This window comes from Artibeus jamaicensis, unplaced genomic scaffold (genome assembly GCF_021234435.1).
Source record: "Artibeus jamaicensis isolate MK-2021 breed Jamaican fruit bat unplaced genomic scaffold, CSHL_Jam_final contig_65, whole genome shotgun sequence".
Taxonomy (NCBI): Eukaryota; Metazoa; Chordata; class Mammalia; order Chiroptera; family Phyllostomidae; genus Artibeus; species Artibeus jamaicensis.
The window spans coordinates 3922439-3943894 of NW_026521913.1; the positions used below are offsets into that span (position 1 = coordinate 3922439).

At 39.1% G+C, this 21456-nt stretch overlaps 1 protein-coding gene across 2 annotated transcripts in view; it reads right to left on the reverse strand.

The window, feature by feature from the left end:
• The window catches only part of RALGAPA2 (Ral GTPase activating protein catalytic subunit alpha 2), a 431148-nt gene that overhangs the window by 76441 nt on the left and 333251 nt on the right, over positions 1-21456 (reverse strand). The gene's annotated exons all lie outside the window — the stretch shown is intronic.

Genomic DNA, 21456 nt, shown 5'->3' on the forward strand with positions numbered 1-21456 from the left:
AGCTGGTAAGCTAGAGAGCAGCAACGGCTGAGCAGAGCACGGATGCTAATGAGCCTGGCGACAGCACTGGCCTTCGGAGGGACAACTACAAAGTCTGTCCACGTGTCCCCACAACAGCCTCAGGAGTAGAACCTGCTCCTTCATGCCTTCAGTCTCATTAAAACATAATGCTGGCATTTGTGGTTTATCAAAATCAGTTGTAAGCCACAAGTTACAAATCCACTCGACAGATCCAACATGTTTTAAAAGTTGCACTGAAATGTATGCACAATTTCCACAGGCATCTCTGGGCACTTTGGGCAGGGTCTGGGTGTAGTGGGATAACAGTGTGCTAAACAGCTGTTGCTGAGTTCAGGTCCTGGCTCACCACTAAAAAAACTGTATGGCCTTGGGCCAGTTATGTAACCACTCTGGGCCTCTGTGCCCTCAACTATACTTTTCAAATATAATCAAATACATAATAGATTGCAGTATATAAGATATTGTGCTGCATTTACATACTATACTAAAATAGGATAACTGCAACTTCCTCATAGGATTGAATATATGTGTGAAATTCATAGTGCCTAGGACAGAGCAATCAACTGCTATCTATCCAGGTGACCAAAGAGTAGAGCTCTGTCATTCTTCCTGGACCCAAGGCAACAGGCCTTATTTTTTTCATTGTGTAAAGCAGCAGCACAATTCCTTATGAGAGAGGCAATCTATTTCATGGGGGTTGGGGAAGGTGACATTAGGATGAGATGGCAATGATGAAGGAAATGGGGATAGGGGCTCTATGGATCCTGGTGTGGTAACTAGTGATACGTGGGTTTGGGCTCCCAGTGGTATCTGGTGTCCCCAGACCACCACATTCCTTGATGGTTCCAGGTCTACTAAGGGCTCTGTTCCACTGAAAGGCATTTACTTTCTCTGAATGCTCCTGTCTTTGATTAAGTCCCTGGGACTTCCAGTCACCTTCCAAATGTTAGGTCAAAGGTCCTTCCTTCCTTAGGACACCTTCCTTTGGGCTCTGGGCTGAACTCTCTATCAAACCATTATGAAACACTGTAGACCCATCTTTTCCTTAGTGTTTTTATACTCAACAAAGGGCCATTGAGGACAGGGACCATGCTCTCTGTTTGGGCACCCTCATCAACAGCACAGTTCCTGGCATACAGGAAACAGCCAATGAATATTTTGTTGAATGAATAAACTAATGTAAAAAATTGCTTTTGAACTTGTCATTTTCAGAATTGGTGGTGTCTGGGAGTGTGAGTGAGATTATGACAATGTGTTGATCACTTTTTTTGCTAAGAGTTTGTTTAAAGCTCTAAAAAGATACTTTATTTAAAGATCCTCTCCTGCAGCAAATATACTCTCTGCCTGTCTCCTATGGCTGGGTACATGTACAAATGATGAGAAAACTGCCTGGTATTTGAAGGGAAACCTTGTCCCCTCTGAGTTTTCCTAAAGCTAAGTTCAACTCAGAGTCTCTAAAGATGATACCTGTACTTTCTGAAAAATAGAAAGCATGCAGTTGCCTGTGGAGCGCAGATGTGTGAGATGATCTGCCACAAAGTTTAAAGGCTACAAACATCGAAATAAAGGTTACCCACTAGAAAAGCTAAACTTGAATTTAAGAAGTACAGTCACAAACATCCTAATGAATTTTGTATAAAATATAGTGTGGACTTCTTCATTGATGGATTAAAGCATGGTTTAACTTGGAAAACTGTTTGTTGAGGAAGTCTTAGCTCTTCTCTCTGAATGGAAGCTGCTGGGGCTCTTACATGTAGCAGGCATTAGACCCTAAGCTGTATTTGCTTCTGGCCGTCTGCTCCTCAGAGGGTAAGCCTGCAAAGTTGTCAGTTTTGACCCTCGTTTAAATTTGTTGTATCCCATGTGTTTGCTTTCTTTACATCTAGGCCTTAATTTACTGTTATATCTAGAATTTCAGACATATTTAAAATAACTAGATATGGAAATGAGGGTTGAAAGGCCAGGTAAAGAAGTAACAGGGGCTCTTTCTGACTCCAACCCTGCTTACCACGGAGGCACAGGGTAGGTCATGAGCTGATCCGCATGCAGGCAGAGTCCTGAGGCATCAGTGGTCCTAGAGAGCCAGGTCTTTGTCCCTGTGTCTATCACTTGACCATAGCCATTCAAAGATGGAAGTGACATACAATGTTCATTATCTTCTAAAAATCTTTTGTGGGAAAGTAGTGTCTAGAATAAAATGGTCTTCAGTCACTGGATTTCAAAGATAAAAAAAAACACTTTAATGTTTAAAAATACCCAGAATGCAAATAATTACAGCACAGGCAGAGGACTAGACAAAACTGTCCGGGGTACAGTTATGATAAGGAGCAGAACAAAACAGAGAGAGCTGGTAGAGTTTGGGAAAGGAGCAAAATCTGTTTCTGAAATTCACACTTGCACACACACATATGCCCCAAGTGCCCATTTCCCTGAATCAAGTTTCAGAGGAATGATGATCCATGGAGGAGATTATAAGAAGCCCACATTACGAACAGAATGTACCCCTAGGAAAAGGGCTATGAAGCTGAGTCACAGAGCTGCAGCCTCCATGGTCCCATATGATGTCACCTAAGCACTCTGCCTCATGTGACTTACTACAGGCTGCTGCAGATTAGAGCTATCGATCACTCCCAGCAGAAGGGTCTCACTGTGCAGAAGGAAGGTAAATGGTGGAGACAGACAGCTCAGGTATCGATCTGCTCCAGCAGGAAGCTGTACTTCTAAATGAGGGTCAGCACTCCTTCACTCCACCTAAGAGTTATTATGATGTGCATCCCAGTACAGAGAGATGAGAAAGGTGGGGATTAAGTACTTAAGTGTAGGAGTCACTTCCTCTCCTGTTAGCTGGTCATAGTATCTTCCAGGGAAGCCAAACATGCAGTGCAAAATCTCAAGGTTGCCCTCCCCCGCTAAAAAAAAAACCAAACAAAAAACATGGCAACAGAAGAGGAAGAAGGACACTTGCAAATTCCTCCAAGCAGTCTACTTCCACAGAGAACTTACAGAGGCCACACTGAGAAAACTGTCAAAGCACTGTGCATGCATCTTCAAAAATGTCCCTCTAATGTCTGAAAAGTTTGCCAAAGCCAGAGGACAGCTCTTATTATAAAAGACAAACACCTTTTCCCCCTAAAAGTTGATGCCTTCTACTTAAAGCTGAACATTTAAAAATTGGCCCAATCTGACATTTTCCTTAAGGAAATTATACAAATTTCCTTAATTCAATTATACAAATGAATTTCAAAGAACTTTCAAGAAGACAAACTTCCAGAGGCATAAAAACAAAAAATCATTGAAAAAGTACAATTATGAGGTACATCACAATTCATGATTCTTGAAGGCAATATAATAGTTAATAAAGGATCAATAAAAGCAGATTAAAATAAAACTGAAACCCAAAGAAATCAAGCTATAAACAAAATGTCCCCTTTAAATGTGTGCCCCCGTGGACATGAAAATAGAGTTGAATTCAATTTTACTGCTTTTATGATTAAATTCATTGGATTAAGAAGTCATTATTTAAAATAAGTTATCTTTCTTTGGTATCCATTTTAAGTCACTTCCTCCTATGCATGCATAAATACAACTTGTGGTGTAATTAAATAAATGGTGCTAGAATCTACTTTGCCCTAATTAGAAATTCCTTAAAATGTTTGCATTTCAATTTTAATTCAATGAACACTTACTGAGTCCTTATAATATTGGATGTGGGAGACTGTAAGAAGAGTAAGGCATGGCCTTTGCCTTCAAGGAGCTCCCTATCCATTGGAGAGGGTAGGCAGAACAGAATGAGCCCTAACTCAGTGTGGCCAGCAACCCTCCACCTGTGCCAGCCAGACAGACATGTCTGCCAGCCTCCTACTCTCCCTGAGCAAGCAAGCCCACTCCCCTCAACAGGTTGATTCTCCTTTCAATCCGCACTGGCCTTGGAACTCTTGGCTAACAGTTCTGGGTCTTCCAAGGTTAGACTGGGAAAAACCTTGCACCTTCCACCTGGGTCTCCTGGAGCCCTGAGCAGTCCTGGAAGACCAAGACCAACTGTTGTGAGGTTACTTTGCTGTGAGCTAGCCAAATGTGGAGGCGGTGGAAGAGAGAGATGTTTGTGGCCTGTAGCTGTTCAGCTATGTCAGTGTATGTACCAGACACATAAGAAACCTGGGTAAGAACCACCCAGCTAAGTTCAGTCAACCCACAAAACCATGCACATCCTCCCTCCACCATCTCCTTTATAAACCTCTGCAGAAGACTTTATCCTACAAATCTCCATAGTGAGATGTGACAATAGTAGCACTTCTATTAATATTTATTTTCATCTCAAATTAAGATAGAAATAAAGCTTTACTAAAATTTAACATATGGCCTAAGGCTGGTGCCAATCTTGCTTGTACATCTATCAGTGTGATGTATCATGGTTTACATGACCCCCCATACCGAAGTTCTGAACTTTTATTACCTTATAAGTAGCATCATCTTTCTAATACAATTGTACAGAGGTAGGTCATGACCATGAATATCTTTCCTACCACATAAAAGTTTCCTCTTTATTGCATAGGAAAGTTCTTACAAAAACTCTTGACCATAAAGATGAATTACCCATCCTTTTTTTAAATAGAAAGACAAATGCTCTAAATTTGGTGACCTTTCCTGTGACGACAAGGGCTAAATTTACTAATGCATTCAGCAGGTATTTATTGAACAAATGTTTATTCTGTGGCAGGTGCTGAAGCTACATCCAGGGCTGGTATTCACCTGGAAAACACCAGCATGGGTGGTATCCTTCCCTTGTGGTACCTGACATCAAATATTTTGATATCGTCCTTGAATGCATCAGTGAACAAAACAGACAAAAATCCTTTTGTCTAGGGGCACGGCATGAGTAAAATGAGTAAGTAAATTAAAAGGTGATAGGGCTATGGAGAAAAGAAACAGCATAGGTGTGCCACAGGAGGTAGTGGGAAATGTGTATGCAGGTGTGGGTGAACTTTTTCCAGGGAGGCTGGGGAGAATTGGGGAGGAGGTAAGGGAGTGAGCCAGGTGGGCATCCTGGGAGCTGCATTCTTAGGCAGAGGGAACTGAGCACTCAGACCTTCCCTGTAGGACTCTGGCCTTGACTCTGAGTGAGGTAGGGCCCCTGGAGAGTGTGAGCAGGGCAGTAACTTGGTTCAACTCACATTTTAGTAAGTTGGCTCAGGCTGTTGTGTTGAGTTAGACTTGGGGCAGAGGTGGTGGTAAAAGCAGGAGACAACTGGTGCACCCTTAGCCATACACCCTATGTGTAGTAGATTCCACTGTTCCCCAAAAGTAAAAGGAGCAAAATGACACCAAGTGAGAAAGTAACTACTATTTGAAAGAAACATGCCACAGACATATAACCTGAGAAGAAATGTTGAAAAATACTGCCTTCACATGGGAATTTATTGTTGAACATGGTGCATGCTTTCAGAAATTCTCTTATCTGTACCATCAAAAAATTTGTTGCTCTGGCTGGGTGGCTCAGTTGGTTGGAGCATTGTACTGTACACCCAAAGGTTGTAAGTTTGATCCCTGGTCAGGGCACATACCTAGGCTGCAGGTTTAATTCCCGGTCAGGGCACCTATCCAGATTGTGGGTTTGATTCCCAGTCAGGGAGTGTACAAGAGGCAACTGATGGATCTTTCTCTGTCTGTCTCTCTCTCTCTCTAAAAAATCATTAAACACAACCTCCAGTGAGGATTTAGAAACAAAAACTTATAAACAGAATTTTATAAGCTGTATTTCACCTTCCAAGTGAAAGCCATTTCCAATCTTTATGTTAAAAGAATATAACAGTGTAACAACTGATATGACATCGGCAAGAACCTTCATAGAAATTGTGGCTAAGAGTACAAGCATCATGATTTAGCAGCCCAAGACTGAGCTCTTCTGTGCTAGTGGGTCTGTATATCTTTGCAAGCTTTGAAACCAAGTATTAAAAGGAGTTTAGAGGGACTCCTCAGAATCACTGCATCACAGAACTATCGAACTTAAGGTTATAAAAGTAATGCAGCACATGTAATTCCATTGCACTTGCTAAAATACCATTAATATCTTAGTAAATGCAAAACAATTTACTAGTAAATATAAAATACCTCCAGTTATTATTTATTTCATCTTTATCACATCTTTTCAAAGTCTCACCACGAGTACATTTTATGTCATAACACATTAGTATATTAGAACATGCATATACTTAAAAATATATACTTATATACATGTTTGAATAGCATACTTGAAAGTTCTCTTTTTGTCTTTTGATGGGTTATGAAATTAGAAAAAGACTGGAGAAACAAAGGTAGGGAGTGGGTTCGAGGTGGGTGTCCTCACGTCCTCACCAACTGAAGCAAGGACTGTCCTGCCACCTCCCTCTTCTCCTCTGGAAGGAAGAATAGCCACATACAAAACAATGGAAGGCTCCTCTCCAGGAGCCCAGTCACTGAAATAAATGTGTCATCACTATGGAATAGGTTACAGACATTTATATAATCAATTGTACTCAATTTACGAATATCTTTTTGTAAAATGAAATGAAAAAATTGTGAAATTTCCAGCTTTTTGAGTTGTGGGTGACATACACATAAAGACACACTACTCAGAGATACACAAAAATACAAGAACAATCTGACAATGCAACTAGAAATGATCTTTTCCCTTAGAGTTCCCATGACCATCTGATTCTCTTTATTCTATCTCATGTTTTAATTATTCAACAAAAGCGCACCAGAGAGGTTTTTGTTAGAGCAGGGGTTGCATTCTACCCTGTGTCCCAGTCTTATCACTATTGGCTGGGAAGCCTCTTGAGGACAGGCAGGGCCCCTTAACCTCTACATCTTGCAGTGCTTCTATGTCCACACCAATGTTCGCTGAGGGAGGAATGTAGGATATGACTACTCTAAGTTACCATGGCACATGAGGCTGTGTCTGGGACCCAACTTGTTCTTCTGCACTGCTGGCACGACACAGGCACTTCTGAGTATAGAGAATGAGTGGGGGTGCCAGGGCCTCCTCTCCACTTTTACATACACTCCTCAGTCTGTTCCATGTATAATCCATTCATTTCTCAATCTATTCTTACCGAGTACCCTCTTGCCAGTCTTACCCTGGAGTCCAGGTGTTGGGGACAGAGCAGTGAATACAACAAAGTTCATACTCTCCATGCTAAGGGGAACATGGTGAGACTGCCCAGAGAGAGGGCTTGCTATTTAGAAAGCTTTCTGATGAGTAGCTTATGAGCAGAAAATGAAGGGAATGGAAGGGGTAAGCTATGCGGATACTGGGGGAGGGAAGAACATTCTTAGCACACATGCAGTTTCTGAGGCTGGAATGTTTGTGGGTCCTTATAGGATGCTGGCTTTTTCTGTGGGTGAGAATGGGAATTGGAGGGTTTTGAGCTATAACATGCTCTGATCTCTATTTTAGAAAAAAGCCCCAAAACCAAAAGCTCTGGCTCCTGTAAAGTTTTCTGGGGACAGCAGGGAAGAGAGAGAAGCAGGAAGATTGGGAGGCTGCCGCCACACTGGCCCTGGGAGCCACAAGCACAAAGGTGAGTACAGCAGGCTGGGAATGGCGGAGTTTTATGAAGCAGCTGGATTTTGGTTATGTTTTGTGGATTAATTCATTTTATATGTTCTTTATTCCATAAATCCTTACAATAACCAGGCTGTGAGATATTATTATTCTCATTTTACAGGGACACTGACAGAGGTAGATACTTGTTAACAGCAACAGAACTAATTAATTTAAACTAAAATTGAAATCCAAGGTCTCTCTGAGGCCCGCTGTCACATATCACACCTTACAATTTATCTGGCACTTGTAGGAAAATTGCTGCTGTGAAAGGAAGAGAATGTCCAAGAATTGAGTCTTCACCATAAGTCATTTCAGTTACTGATACTGCCTAATGTGAGACCTAGAAAAGGGTTGAAATTACTTCCGGGTTTCTAAAAAAAAAGAAAAAGAAAAAATTTTATTATCTTACTGAGTTATCAGTAGAATTTTAGTTAAACAATTGGTCTACGTGACAAACTCAAAAAGGAAATTAGGGATCTCCAGTGCACATATTCCAAACAGTCACTCAAGCAGCTCTGAAACTCAGAAAGCACAGCTGATCTGACATCTTATTTAATCTTTGTGGCCTAAAGTGTGATAATTAGGACAAATGAATCCAGACAAAAGGAATGACTAAAGAGTATGGAAATGTACCTTAGAGGAAGCCAATAAATTAAAGGAAAAGCACATCTTATGCTATTCTGATAAGAGCTAAAATCAACACTTGGAGAAGGCTGAAATTTTACAAAAAGTGAAGTTTTTGTGAAATATTTATGCATAAATATATTTCATTTGTCTGACAAAATTACAGAGCATAAATATCTACATAATCTGTTTTCTTCATTCAAAAAAATGTAAATGCTGTTTTATAATGTAGAGTTCTGATGTGCATTATGTTGTTCCCTGCAGAGAAGTTTAGCCTGGTAGAGAGGCCTAAATTCTATTTTCCCAAATTAAAGAGTAGATACTGTTTCTGAGACATTCTAAAATAGGCTCTCTTTTATTTAAAAGGTTCAAAACTCCTATGAAAATACTCCTTAAAACACTTTACATCTCTTTCCTATATTCACAATAAAACTGGTTTCTTGAGAGTAGAAATTCAATTTAACTAAGTTCGAGTCCTTTAATTTTAAATATATGAAGGAAACACATACCCTATTTATTTTTTCAGTCAAGCTGAACTTCATCAGGAAAATACAACATGATAATTTTCATCTTCTTCTGGGGAAAAGTTCTTAGATGTTAAAGGCAGAACATATTGGTGAGTAGCAGCAGCTCTCCCCATCAACTCCACTCCTTTATTCCACTGAGGATGGCAGTTTGGATGGAGACCCCAAAATCTATTCTGTCCATCTGTTTTATTATTCTTAGAACAACTGTCAAAAGTTGCCCAGGGATCAAGTTGCAAACATACTAATTTGCCTTTGAAAAGTAGGCCCTGGGGGAATTCTGGAACTCTGCTTATAAATTCAGAATCCCATCAGCTAGCGAGCTTGCCTACCCTTTGTGGAGGTATGAGACTTTGCACTTCCAGGCACACATCTGCCTCAAAACTGGGATGCTGGATGCACTGATATACTTACATCCCACTTCATAGGCAAATAAGGGAGAACCAAAGGGGTTTGGCATATTAAGGGCTGGCTTGTTTCATGACCAGCAGGCACCGAGTTTTTAGGAGGCAGCCCCTTCATTGAACACTGATGGATTAAGGACCAAAGCTTTGTACTGTTAAATGAGTGGACACATATTCTGTACTCCTGCACATGCACATCCTAGGACCAAATTAGAAAGACTGAAGGCTGAAACGAAGCATTAGAAGAAATAAGCTAAGGAAAGATAAATACCATAAGCCACTAAGTATTGTATTGCTTTATTTTTGTGAAGTGATACAAGTCAGGAGTATCATTTAGACATACATTGTATCTGCTATAGATTATACATAATAAACAATGCCCAAGGGGGTGTCTGTTTAAAATAACTGTGGTGTTTTAAAATATGCCATTGTTGGAAACTAAAGCAACTGTGTACCTCTCAAGATGGCTATGTTAAAGGCATGTACAAAATACAACATAAACATTAAGTATATTTTGACTCTCCAGTGGCTTGCATACTGGATACCCAACTCTTGAGAGGTGGGGGGCGCTAATAGGGTTGGGGGAGTGGGATGAGGAAAGGAGACCAGATGGGTACTGGCACTGATCCTCAGAGCTTCCATCTTTCCTTCCCCTACCCTGGCCTCAATGTTCTTTATGAAGTCTCAGGGAATAAAGTCAAATGCTCTCACAGTACAGGACCTCAGAAACGGATTTGAAGTACAACATTCAAAGTTCCCATTTTAGAGTTTGGTTGAATTCCACAGAGCAAAGTAGAAAAAACATCCTTTCAAGGCTAACATGATGGCATTTGAGTTGTACTCACCCACATATTACCAAAAAAGTATTCTGCTTTGATTTAAAAATTTACTTGAATGTGTTGCAGATTACTCCTGCTCAGAAGCCTGCTGGGAGCTTGCTGCATACACTAAGGCAGACAGGCACAGAAGGGCTCTCACCATTTGGATTTGCCTGCTTTGTCCTTCTTTGGCTTTGCACAATCTCTTATTATAATAAGGCATGTATTGTCCTTTTTTGGAGATTTGAATAACAGAAAGTCTCACTTTCAAATATATTGCTTATAATCCCAGAGTCTACTAAATGTTCTGCGGATGCTGTTTATAGCATTATGTTCCTTTCAAAACAGGACTGATAATTAGTAAACTGAAATTCGATTAATGTTGGATTAAGAGGTTCTGATGTCTCGCTTCAATGTGTTATTTCAGTCTGTGGGCACTGGAAGAGATTGATCTTAGGAAACTTGTTTCCAGAATGGGGAGAGGAATTTAAAACCCTAATTTTTTTAAAAGAGAATTCAGTTTTATTTAAGTTTATAATGTAGGCTTCAGTTTTTTTCCCATTCTTTTTTGTTTGGTTTCTTACTTTGAAGCTTGAGCCAATGAATTAACCATTTGAGAGAGAAGAAAATAAACTAGAAATAATTCATTCTCCTAAAATGTCAGTGGTGAGCCCTTCCTGGTTATGGCAGAGTAACCTGGCATGGGTAAATGGCCTAGACAGTCTCACCTCTCATTAGGCCCAAGTACAGAATTCTGAGAACATGAAGATCTCCGAAGACAAAGCACCTGTCTGATATAAATGTCAAAGCCCGTGAAAATGACCACAGATAATATTCGAAGAAAATATTTAAAATTAATAGCACTTTTACCTTTTAAAGTTAAGGTTAGGGATATCTCTTTCAGTTTTGTTAGGATTCTAAAGAGGCCTGTAATGGCCAGAATTTCTTCCTTGCTCCATGGCCAGAAGATTCCATGTTTCTTCCTCACCTGTGCTTTTAAATTCATAATTTTGTTTGTATACTACTGGAGAGTGTAGGAGAATCAGGAATAATAGCTCCCTTTGAAGCTATGCCATTTCCGACATAACCATCTGAATGCTAGAGAAATACTGTCATTTATGAATGACCTTCTGCTCTTTGAATATTCAGACATTAATAAATGTTAAATGCCTAGAAATCCTAGCAGTGTTATGAACAAAGGTAGTAGGGTCAGCAAATTCCCTCTTGCCTGCTTTTGACATAATGACCATTTCCACTTTTCTAACAGCAATATGTATTTGGGAACAACAGTGGAATTTGTGTCATCATGACCAAATGATTATGGTGCAAACCCGAGATTCTTCTGGGGCCCAGCAGGCTTCTGGTCCCTATGGAAACGAAACCTCACATATTGTCCTCCACTCAGCTGGAGGACAGAGCCAGGGAGGCTTTTGTGCTCAGTGAGATTTCTTCCACAACCTTCCCAAATCAGACCCTAGTGCTTCCTCCCGACTCCACTCTAATTGAGATGCAAATTAATCTCTCTGGCTGATTACACTTCTCTTAAAGCTACTGACAAATGCAGCTGTAACCAGAGTTTGCAGACTTTCCAACAAGTGACTTCAGCTGTCAGTATTTGCATGACCAGCCAAGGCCCAGCCTGCTCCAGATCTCAGACGTGTGGAGAGCTTCCCTTAGGCATTGCAGGCGTTTTATTTACATGTATAAAATTTACATACAATTAAGGATTAAAAAAAACCCACAACTATGTCCCTAGGATTTAGAAATAGATTCTGTCACAAACATTCTTTAAGGCATTTCCTGACAATACTTTCTTATTTTGAACTGGTTACTCCCCTCCCTCATGGCCATGGCTTTAATGGCAACATTAGGTTTCCTTCTCACTTCCTTCTTGTCTGTAAATTTTCTGACTTTAAAACACTGTTTAGATTCAATTTCTCTTTCTAAAACTAAATAAATTTATTGCTCTATGGAAATGGGATCACTGAAGAGCCTTCACTTACTTTTCATGGTTCTTAATAAGATTCCATTAATTTCAAAATCAAATGAATTCATTTTAACTGTCAAAAATTTCACTTAAATATTCTTCGATGACTTTTTGGGGTAGTAACAGAATGATTATTATTTAGAATGCAACAGAAAGTTAATCTTCATTCAATATAAAGAAAAATACACACAAAATTTCATTTTTTAGTAAAAGTTCTACCATTTTTTCTCTTGAATACTACTATATATTTTTTTTGCCAATGTAGTTCACCCAAGAATACTGAGTACTCCCTATGTGCAAAGAGCTGTTCTAAGTGTTAGAGAGCCAGCAGTCAACTAAGCATTCAAAAAAGGAATTAACAGGACTTAAAAAATCTATAGATACATACATACACACATATTCTATTTATAGAGCAGTGTTTCTTGGATGATTAAAATTTCCAATTTTGAAAAAATTGCAAGTTTATATTTATAAAAATTTATAAATTTTTAAAATAAAATTGTAAGTTTATAAAATAAAAAATATTTTTCCTTATGTTTTCTGAAAACTTTTTTTAAACCAAATTATCTCTCCCCCTCCCTTTCTGTTCCTATGCACACACATACACATATACTCACTCATGATGTACTTACTAGGAGATGCATGTAAGAGAGAGATCAACAGAACGGAAACAAGCCCTGGCTAGGCAATTTACAGTATCATTGGGATAGAAGAGGTTAAAGGAAGGCCCTTTCTGGCAAGGAGAACTACATTAATAAAGCTAGATGGCTACAGGACATTGAGGGATCTATGTCACAAGACAGACCCAAAAGGAGATTTGGGGTTGGGGTACAGTAAAGTGGCCAAGAGAGGTATCATAAGGGGTGGCGTTACTGTACTCTAGGGCTGCACGGTGGGAAGGAGCACATTTCTGTAAAGGACTGGTGACAAGAAGGAAGACCCAACAACCACAGATCGGAGAGTGGGAAGAAGGAGGAAAGCTGGGGTGGTTATTGGTATTTCCTTAACCATGATGTCAGCCTGGTTTCTATACAGACTGCTAGATTTACAGTAACTTTTCTTGAAAGAAAAAGCAGTCTCCAGCCTTTATTTTAACATCTGCTATGGCAAAAAATAAATACTTCATGAGACCTAACTCCACAGTTGGGTGGTTTCAGTGTTCACAAAAGGTTTAAAACTCTGATATATTGCCTTGGCTGGGTGGCTTGGTTGGTTGGAGCTTCGTCCGTTTGATTCTGGTCAGGGCACATACCTAGGCTGCAGGTTTGATCCCATCAGGGAGTGTACTGGAGGCAACTGATCGATGTTTCTCTCTTATATGGATGTTTCTCTTTCTCTCTACTTTTCCCTCTCTCTAAAATCAATAAACATACCCTTGGGTGAGGATTAAAAAAATAAACTAAAACTGATATTTATAGGGTCCAGGCTGGTAACATGATAATAACTGCAATAATACTCACTGGGCTCTCATGAAGGACCAGGACCAGACACCATTCTACCTGCTTGGTTCACTAATCCTCTCGCCAGTCCTCAGAGGAAGGCCCAGTGGGGTTGGGGCGCTGTGCTGGTGGCACCTGGTGCCAGGCTTCAGCACTGGAGAGACATGTCAACGGGCCAGGCTATATAGTGAGCAGGAGAGTACATAGCTTATAAAGAGGCTGATTGCTGCCTGCAGAAAGGAGGACCAGGTGGGGTCAGAGGTTTTGATTCTTAAGAGAAGGCAGAAATCTAGATTTTTTAAAAATACAAAATCTCCCAATTTTTTTGTGTGGCTGACAACCTCAGTTTTTATAAGCAATGCTGGAAGCCAACTGAAGTTCAAACAAAGCCCATCTGGGGGCTGGATTCAGCCTGCACTTTTTGTAGGCTCTGGGTTTTGAATGTTTGCTTTGACACTGAGTTAACAGATGCTTCCTAGTTTCTGCTGTTCATTGGTCCCAGTTCTATAGCCTCATCTTCTCTTTAAAAGCCCACTAGGTTCCTGAAACAACTCCTTGGTTTTTATGATTCCCTGAGACCTAAGGTGCAATGGTCTTAATGTTGAGGTCTCTCTCACAACATGGCCCCAGAGTGGGCACACCACCTTTCACAATGTGACCTGAAGCTGGGAGAGTGAAGGGATAATGTCTGTGTTTCTGTGATTCCTGTGACCCAGATGTCATGTGCCTCGTGCCGTGGTCTTAGAGAATGCATTGTGCTTCTCCACTGCATCACCCTCTTTGTCTCATTTCAAATTTGTGCTCAACCAAAATCCTCAGATGTTTTCAAAAGTGACTAGTACATACTATTTATATCAACCTCATCCTACACTCACACAGTTAATTATCTACACCCAAGTCATGGCATTACAATCTACCCTCCTAAATCTCACTTTGTTGGTTTGGGTCTGGCAGTCTCAACTGAGATAATCCTAGTTTCTAACTTTGCCATTTTGAAATTAAGTTAACCCTTTCACTTTTCTTACAAATAGTATTTTGATAAAAATCTATTCTAGACCTTTGTGAAAGCTGCGGATAAAAAAGTTGTTGAATAGAAGAGAACTTGAGCAGAGCTATGATACACACACTGTACCAGAGACACAATGGCCCCAGTCAATTGGTGGTCCATGAATCCACACATTTTAGGTTTACCCACAGTGAAGTCACTCAGCTTTCATTGGCCCATATTTCTTTTGCCTCTCTGCCGGATGATTATGACACCTTATCTTGTATTTTACTGAAATTAAGATTCATAAACTTTCTCTAACCTCTGAGAATAGTAGTCTTATCAAACACAGTGAGTATTTGAAATATTTTATTCCCTGTGAACTCTTTCTTGAAGACTCACAAGCCATTTAATAATCTAGTTTAACAATTTTACAAGGAATTCATGCAACATCCCAAAATTCACCCTTTAATCCTTTGAAATGAGGAAAATATTTTCATGTTTTCAATTCTGGTTATATCCTTTCTATACATGATTTATTAAAAATTTTTCTTCCTGTGGTTCTGAGATGACTGTTGTAGATTTGTTCTAAAACTAACACACATGGCCTTGAAGGCTGGATCTTACTTGCAGGGGCCAATCCTCTTTACATGAAGAAGATGGAGGACAACTGGGATTCAGTTTAACAATGACAACCTTCTGTAAACACAAGTCAAAGCTCCTCTTTTAATCCTGATGCCCATAGTTTAAATATGAAGTTATCAGACTTCACTCTGTGCAACTACACTGTTCTTACATGCCTTCCCTTTTACTTTCTCGGGTAGTTTTCATTTTATAATAAAAAGCTCTCGCTTCTTACTCCCTTTTATAGCCTCAATCCAGGCATGGGAATGTGCCATTTTTCCCTCTGAACTCAACTTTTTGAAATGTGCTTCCATAGGCAGGGTATGGGTCTACTTGTATTTCTCTCCCATTCTTATACAAACTCCACTCAAAGTCACAAATCTAATATTTTAAATTGCTAAGGAATGGATCCATTCCTTTTGCTTCATTTGCTTCCTCTGTCTTCTGAGAGATGAGATTGTTTGCTAGCCAAGAATTTATCAATGGTTGTTGCCTTTAGTAGAATGTACCTTGAAGCTGACATCGAGTAGTGCGAATCCCTATTACAACTATATTTTGCCTTTGGGCCTGTTTCTAAATGTGAATTAGAAAAGCACTGTACACAGCCTCCTGTTTGGAATATCATTCCATGCTGGCTGTGATTCTTCAACTCAGCCCCCTCCTGTGCATTTCCTGTCCTTAGGCACTACCAACCCCTTCCTTTTGGTTACCTTTTTGGTTAACCAACCCCTTCCTTTTTGTTACCCTTTCAGTTATCTGCTGTTATCTGAAATGTTTTTTGCCTCTGTCCTTGAAATAATTCAGTTCTAGGTCCTATTATACCCAATTCTTTAGTGAAGACTTGAGGCTGCTACAAGTGGCCATGTATATAACCTCCTAGAAGCTTGTGTCTTGCTTGTCTACTCTGGTGAAGTTAAAGCTTCATTCTCTCCTCCTTGCTTTGCTGAGATACTATTCTCTCCTTTCCCTCCCCTTCCCTCCTCCACCTAAGCCTACTCTTCCACTGTGATGTTACAAAAAGCTATGTCTTTAATCCTCTTCTCATCACCCTCTGCACTCCAACAAGTCTAGCAGTTTCCACACTGAATTAATCTACCTGCTTTACATAGGTATCCAATCTACTCCCCTGCCACTCTCTGAGGCTAGGCCCTCACTTAACTCTTTGAACTCCTCCCACTGGCCCTGAAATGCCTTCATCCCTTCTATCCTGTGTGTGACTCCCACACTCTGCTCTATGAAGCATATATGGTTCTCAAAAATGTGATGTACTTTTTCAGAGCTTAGTCCATGAGCAACTATTGTCCCCTTACTTCGAATATTTTATTCATATATTTATTCCTAGTGGCTAGGACAATGCCTGGTACATGGCAAGGACACAGTAAATGTTGGCAAATGCTTAACTAGTGCTGCATGGCAAAATAAACCACATGGTACCACTTGTCTGTCTCATTTTCATATACTTTCTTAAGTATATGGAGACAAATGGAAGAAATTAAGGGTCTCCTCAGAAAAAAGAAAAAAGATCATGCTGGACAGCCAAGAAACAGGACTGTTACATCTCTAGGAAGAAGGACCACTTTTGAAGGTGTGTAAATTGAGAATAAAACTTAGCAATATGAAGAAGTCTTGAATCTAAGACAGAAGCTCTTGTATTATCAAATATATCTGCTAATTGTAAATGAAACTAAATTTCACATGTGAAAGAATGAGGTAAAAAATCACTTTTCTTAGGCATCCCAGCTCTCTCAGCTAAATGCTGATACTTCCAGGGAACAGAGATGGCAAGTGCCATTGAGACTATTGTTCTGTTGAAGTGGATGTTTATTTTAAAACACCACCATCTGTCTGATTTTGGGTAACCTCCTTCTAATGGGCACAGTACATATTGTGTGCAACCTTTTTCCTGAAATAAGTTATCTGAGGAAGAGAATTAAAACACTGGCTCAAATGGTTTTGGGAACTTCTTTCAGCTGACCATGTTTTGATTTTGGAATCTTTAGTTGGTCTGGGAACTGTAAACATGACATGTGGCAAGCTTCCCATTTACAATACTCTAGGCACAGAAACAGGCCCTCTGATTGCCCACAAGGGATAAAAAAAGCAGATGGCAGGTGAGTTGGCCCTCATCACTCAGAAGAGCAGTGGTCACAGGATGAAGGCTTCACTTGACAGATTTGATTTAGTCTGCTGAGGAAGTTACCAGAAAATCCAGAAGGAACAAAGGAGCTAGGCTGAAATGTTATTGAGGGTACTTTCCAAACACATCCCTACTGTGCTAACATTTTTTTTATCGTGTAAGTTAAGGGTATTTTTCACTCTCCTCTGAGCCTTAACCACTCAGGTCCAATTATCATTTAGCCAATACTAGCCCAAATAAGAACCCCTTTGATATAGGTTCTAAGTTGGATGTACTGCTCAAAAAGATCCTAAAATTTAAGGGAAAAAAAGCAAATCCATTTCAACAATGCTCCCAGTCCTCGGCTTAACAGGAAATATTATATTTTCTTGAACACTACTAAATAAAACTGGTAAGAAAATGCCCGTATGTCTAGACTGAATCTCAACTGACACTATTCTAAGGCAGTGAAGTACATAATCATTAGCTGGAGAGAGACAGGGGAGAATAACTACTGAAAACTAACTCTAATGGCTCTTTATCATCAGGTCCAATGTTTGTCTATCTATGGTCAATACAAAAAAGCACATGCTCCTTCTTTAGAGGATTTATAAAATGTCTGAACTACAGCATGCCCTTTCTTAATAAAATAGTCATTTGGATACCTAGAAAGCAAATGACATTTGGATGAAATGACCAGTTTGACAATGTTCTACTTAACAATTGTAATCTAAATATTAGAAATAAAATAAGGACACAGCATTGTCCATATAAATTGGCCTGTGTTGACAAAGAAATTTCATTTCTTTGCCAACACTCATTACTGTACCTAATATTGCCAGGCTGGGAAAAGATTAAAATGCAAAATTCCAAGTTTGGTTTCTTGGAATTCCAAGTACCTCTTTCCCACCATCATAATATTGAAAAAAATCATAAGGTGCACTATCCTAAGTTGGGAATTCTCTGTATTAGCCAACAATCTACCCTGAAAATGATGACATAGAAAGAAAAGGAAATAAAGGGTGACCCATAGTTCATTTTCCTGCTAGTCCTTCCTTACTTATTAGTAAACTGAAAGTACAGATTTAGTAAAATATGTGCATATAAAGAGTGAAATAAAAATAGATAAAGTAGTTTTATCTATTAGTTAAATTAGTTAGTTATTAGTTATGCATGGTTCTGGTAAGAATGAAATATATCCATGTATGAGTTATGAAATATAAACTGTAATTCTGGTGATTCCATATGAGTTAAAATGTTTTTATATTTGCATATTAAACTGGCATTATACTATACATAGAATGATTAAAATTATTGTTAACAATTTAAATTTCAATATTTTTTTACTTAAAATATTAAATAATAAAGAATACCAAAACCAGTTGAGAGAAAAGCCACAGAAGAATGGAAAATGTTTTATATTTTAGCATCTTTAAAGTCACTTTTCCCTTCTTTTTGAACAAGTGGTTCAAAAAGGACAGTTTCATTCTGTACTTGGACCCACAGGTTATGTGGCCAGATATGGCTTCAGGTATGTCCAAACTGTTACTGATCTTCTCAGCCCTTAGGGGGCTTGCAGAGGCTTGCAGTGGTAACCCCTACACTTCCTCCCCACCTATGGCCCTGATTCAGGCAGCCTTGATGCTATACTAAGATTAGAACTTGCAAAGCAGGTACCATGAAGTTAAAGGGTTTGGGAAGTTGGGCTTTCTCAGGTACCACCCTGAAAACCATCTCTGCTGGAAGCTTGCTCTTCTGTCTGTCACAGGCAGCAGAATGGACTTGACCATGCATAAAATTCTAAAAACAAACAAACAAACCCAAGTTTACCACCTGAGAACACCCTCATACTTGCTAAGTGTTCTCTGCATAGAATACTGCCCTACTGCCAGGGGACAGCTTCTCTCTCATCCCTCCAATCTCAGCCTATTTGCTCTTTCCCAGGACTTTTCCCTATGGTTTAACCCCTCCCCCACCTTGTAGCTGTTTTACAGAATTTATCAGCTTATTTGTTTCTCTATCAAGCACAGGTCCAAAAGTTTATCTGTTTTGGTCCCCATGTACCTAGAGCCCCTAGTACTGGGCTCGATATTTCTGGAGTCCACACTATTTGGTAAATCAATACCATGAATACTGTTTTTCAAAATTCAAACCTAAGACTTATCTCCATGAAGCAGCAGATTCCAGATAACAGCTGTTACAGAAACTAGTTTAGAGTTTTGCCAAAGCATATGAGGATCAGGATGCTTTCACAAAAGATTAAGGGAGCAAATTAATTATAAGTAGATGAACAAAAATATACAAAAAAAATCCTTTCCTTCTCACTTTACTTCTTATTATATCTTTGGTTTCTGGACTGAATATTAGCCCTATGGCAGGCAGAAATTAATGAATTAGAGTAGTTAAGCTCTGACCATCATGGTTCAGTTGGTTGAGCATCATCCCATATAGTGAAAGTTCACCAGTTTGATTCCTGGTCAGGGTACATGCCTGGGCTGCAGGCCAGTCCCCAGTGGAGCCTGTGCAAAAGGCAACTGATCGATGATTCTCTCCCTCTCTTCCTCCCTCCCTTCCCCTCTCACTAGGAAAAAAAAAAGAAGAGAGTAGTTAAGTGATTGAAGTTTTCCTCATTGACTACATCTCTATAAAAATTACATATATTACTTCTTGTCTTGAATTATCTAAATAGCACCAACTAAATCTTCTCAAGGTATAAGACAAAAGAAATACTTAATATTTTTATAATAAGCAACATAATAGGTGTTCTCTTTCCTAATTTCTATACTAAGTTGTCCTTGGAGATGTCAACTTGGCTATTTTATGAGTTATTTTAGAACACATCATTTACTAACTCACATCAATAGCCCTAATGGGCACCTGTATTAGCTGAATGTATTGCTTGAAAAGTTTATGAAGTGATGCTGAACCTTATCCTTTGAACTTTTAAAAATATTGTCTTCCCTGAACCTGGTTATTCTGTCACCTTAATTCTTATTTGAAAAAGCAGTGTTCAACAAAATTATCAAAGCATGTATTTTATCATAAGAAGTTAGACAGGTAGAGAAGGTGACATGACAAAGATCACAATGGACTTACATAAAACAGAATTTTTGTTTGCAAATGATTATTTTTGCCTTGATCTAATATACTTGACTGACGAGTGTCCCATTTATCCTGGTTGACATGCAAATTGACAAGCCAATAGGTCTTTCTCATTTCCGCCAAGAAACTCTTTTAACAGCATGTGAAATAAAAACTCCATGCTGAAGGCTAAATCAACATCGGCCATAAGATTAAGTCTGGAATGCCGCAAAAATCACTACAAAGAATGTCATCTCCAAAACGCCCACCACCAGCCTGGACAAAGCATCAGAGAGCACGCTGAAGGGAATAATGCTGCCCTGGCCTCTGGGGAGGGACCAGATGGGACCTAATAGCTGCTTTCTATTACTAATTTCTATGATAATTTCAAGTTGCCACATGGCATATGTATTTTTTAAAAATCTAAAGACAGAATATCAGTCAATGAAGTGACCAGGATTTTAATGAAAGGTACTTTTCATATACTGTGTCTATTCACACATGATATATCTCACCCACCCCTCACCCCCAACCTCTAGTGAAACATCACTTGAGTTGGGAGAAGTAGAGAGAACAAGGTCAGATGCAGTGTTTATAATCACTATCAATACCAATTAGAAACAAAGATGTTCTGTGGTTTATTAGGAGGTTAGATGCCATGGCATAAAATTGCTGCCAATTCTGCAGCAATTTTATGAAGTCTCTTAACTTCTTTTTCTTATAATCAGCTATCATGCCTGGACTTAAAAATTACAGCATGCTGATTAATGTTTCATAAAAATTACAAAAGTGAAATTTATTCTGTTTTTAGAAAACATTAAGAATTAGAGAAGCAGATATTAAAGATTTGGAAAAATTACAAAAGAATTTCTCATCATTCTTACTGATGAATTCAAATGTAACTTGGTTAAGGATGTTTTTCCCTGTCCTCCCAACTAGATGCAATTTCTCCCGTTTTTGACCTCCAGAACAGTATTTTTACTTCTCTGGTAACACTTGCCACATTCTTTGATGTATTAGTCATTGCATTTGCTGTTTGTTTCTGGTAGGCACTCTGGAGACCCCACTACCAACTGCAACAAACAGGGATGGATGAAGGAGGAGATGGAACTTGGGGGAAAATACCTGGGAAGATATGACATTTCTTGATATTCACAGCTTCTTAGAACAAATATATATGACTAAATTATGAAAATAAACTCTTCCTAAGTTATGCAACACAGAATTATTGTATTTAAAATATATTAA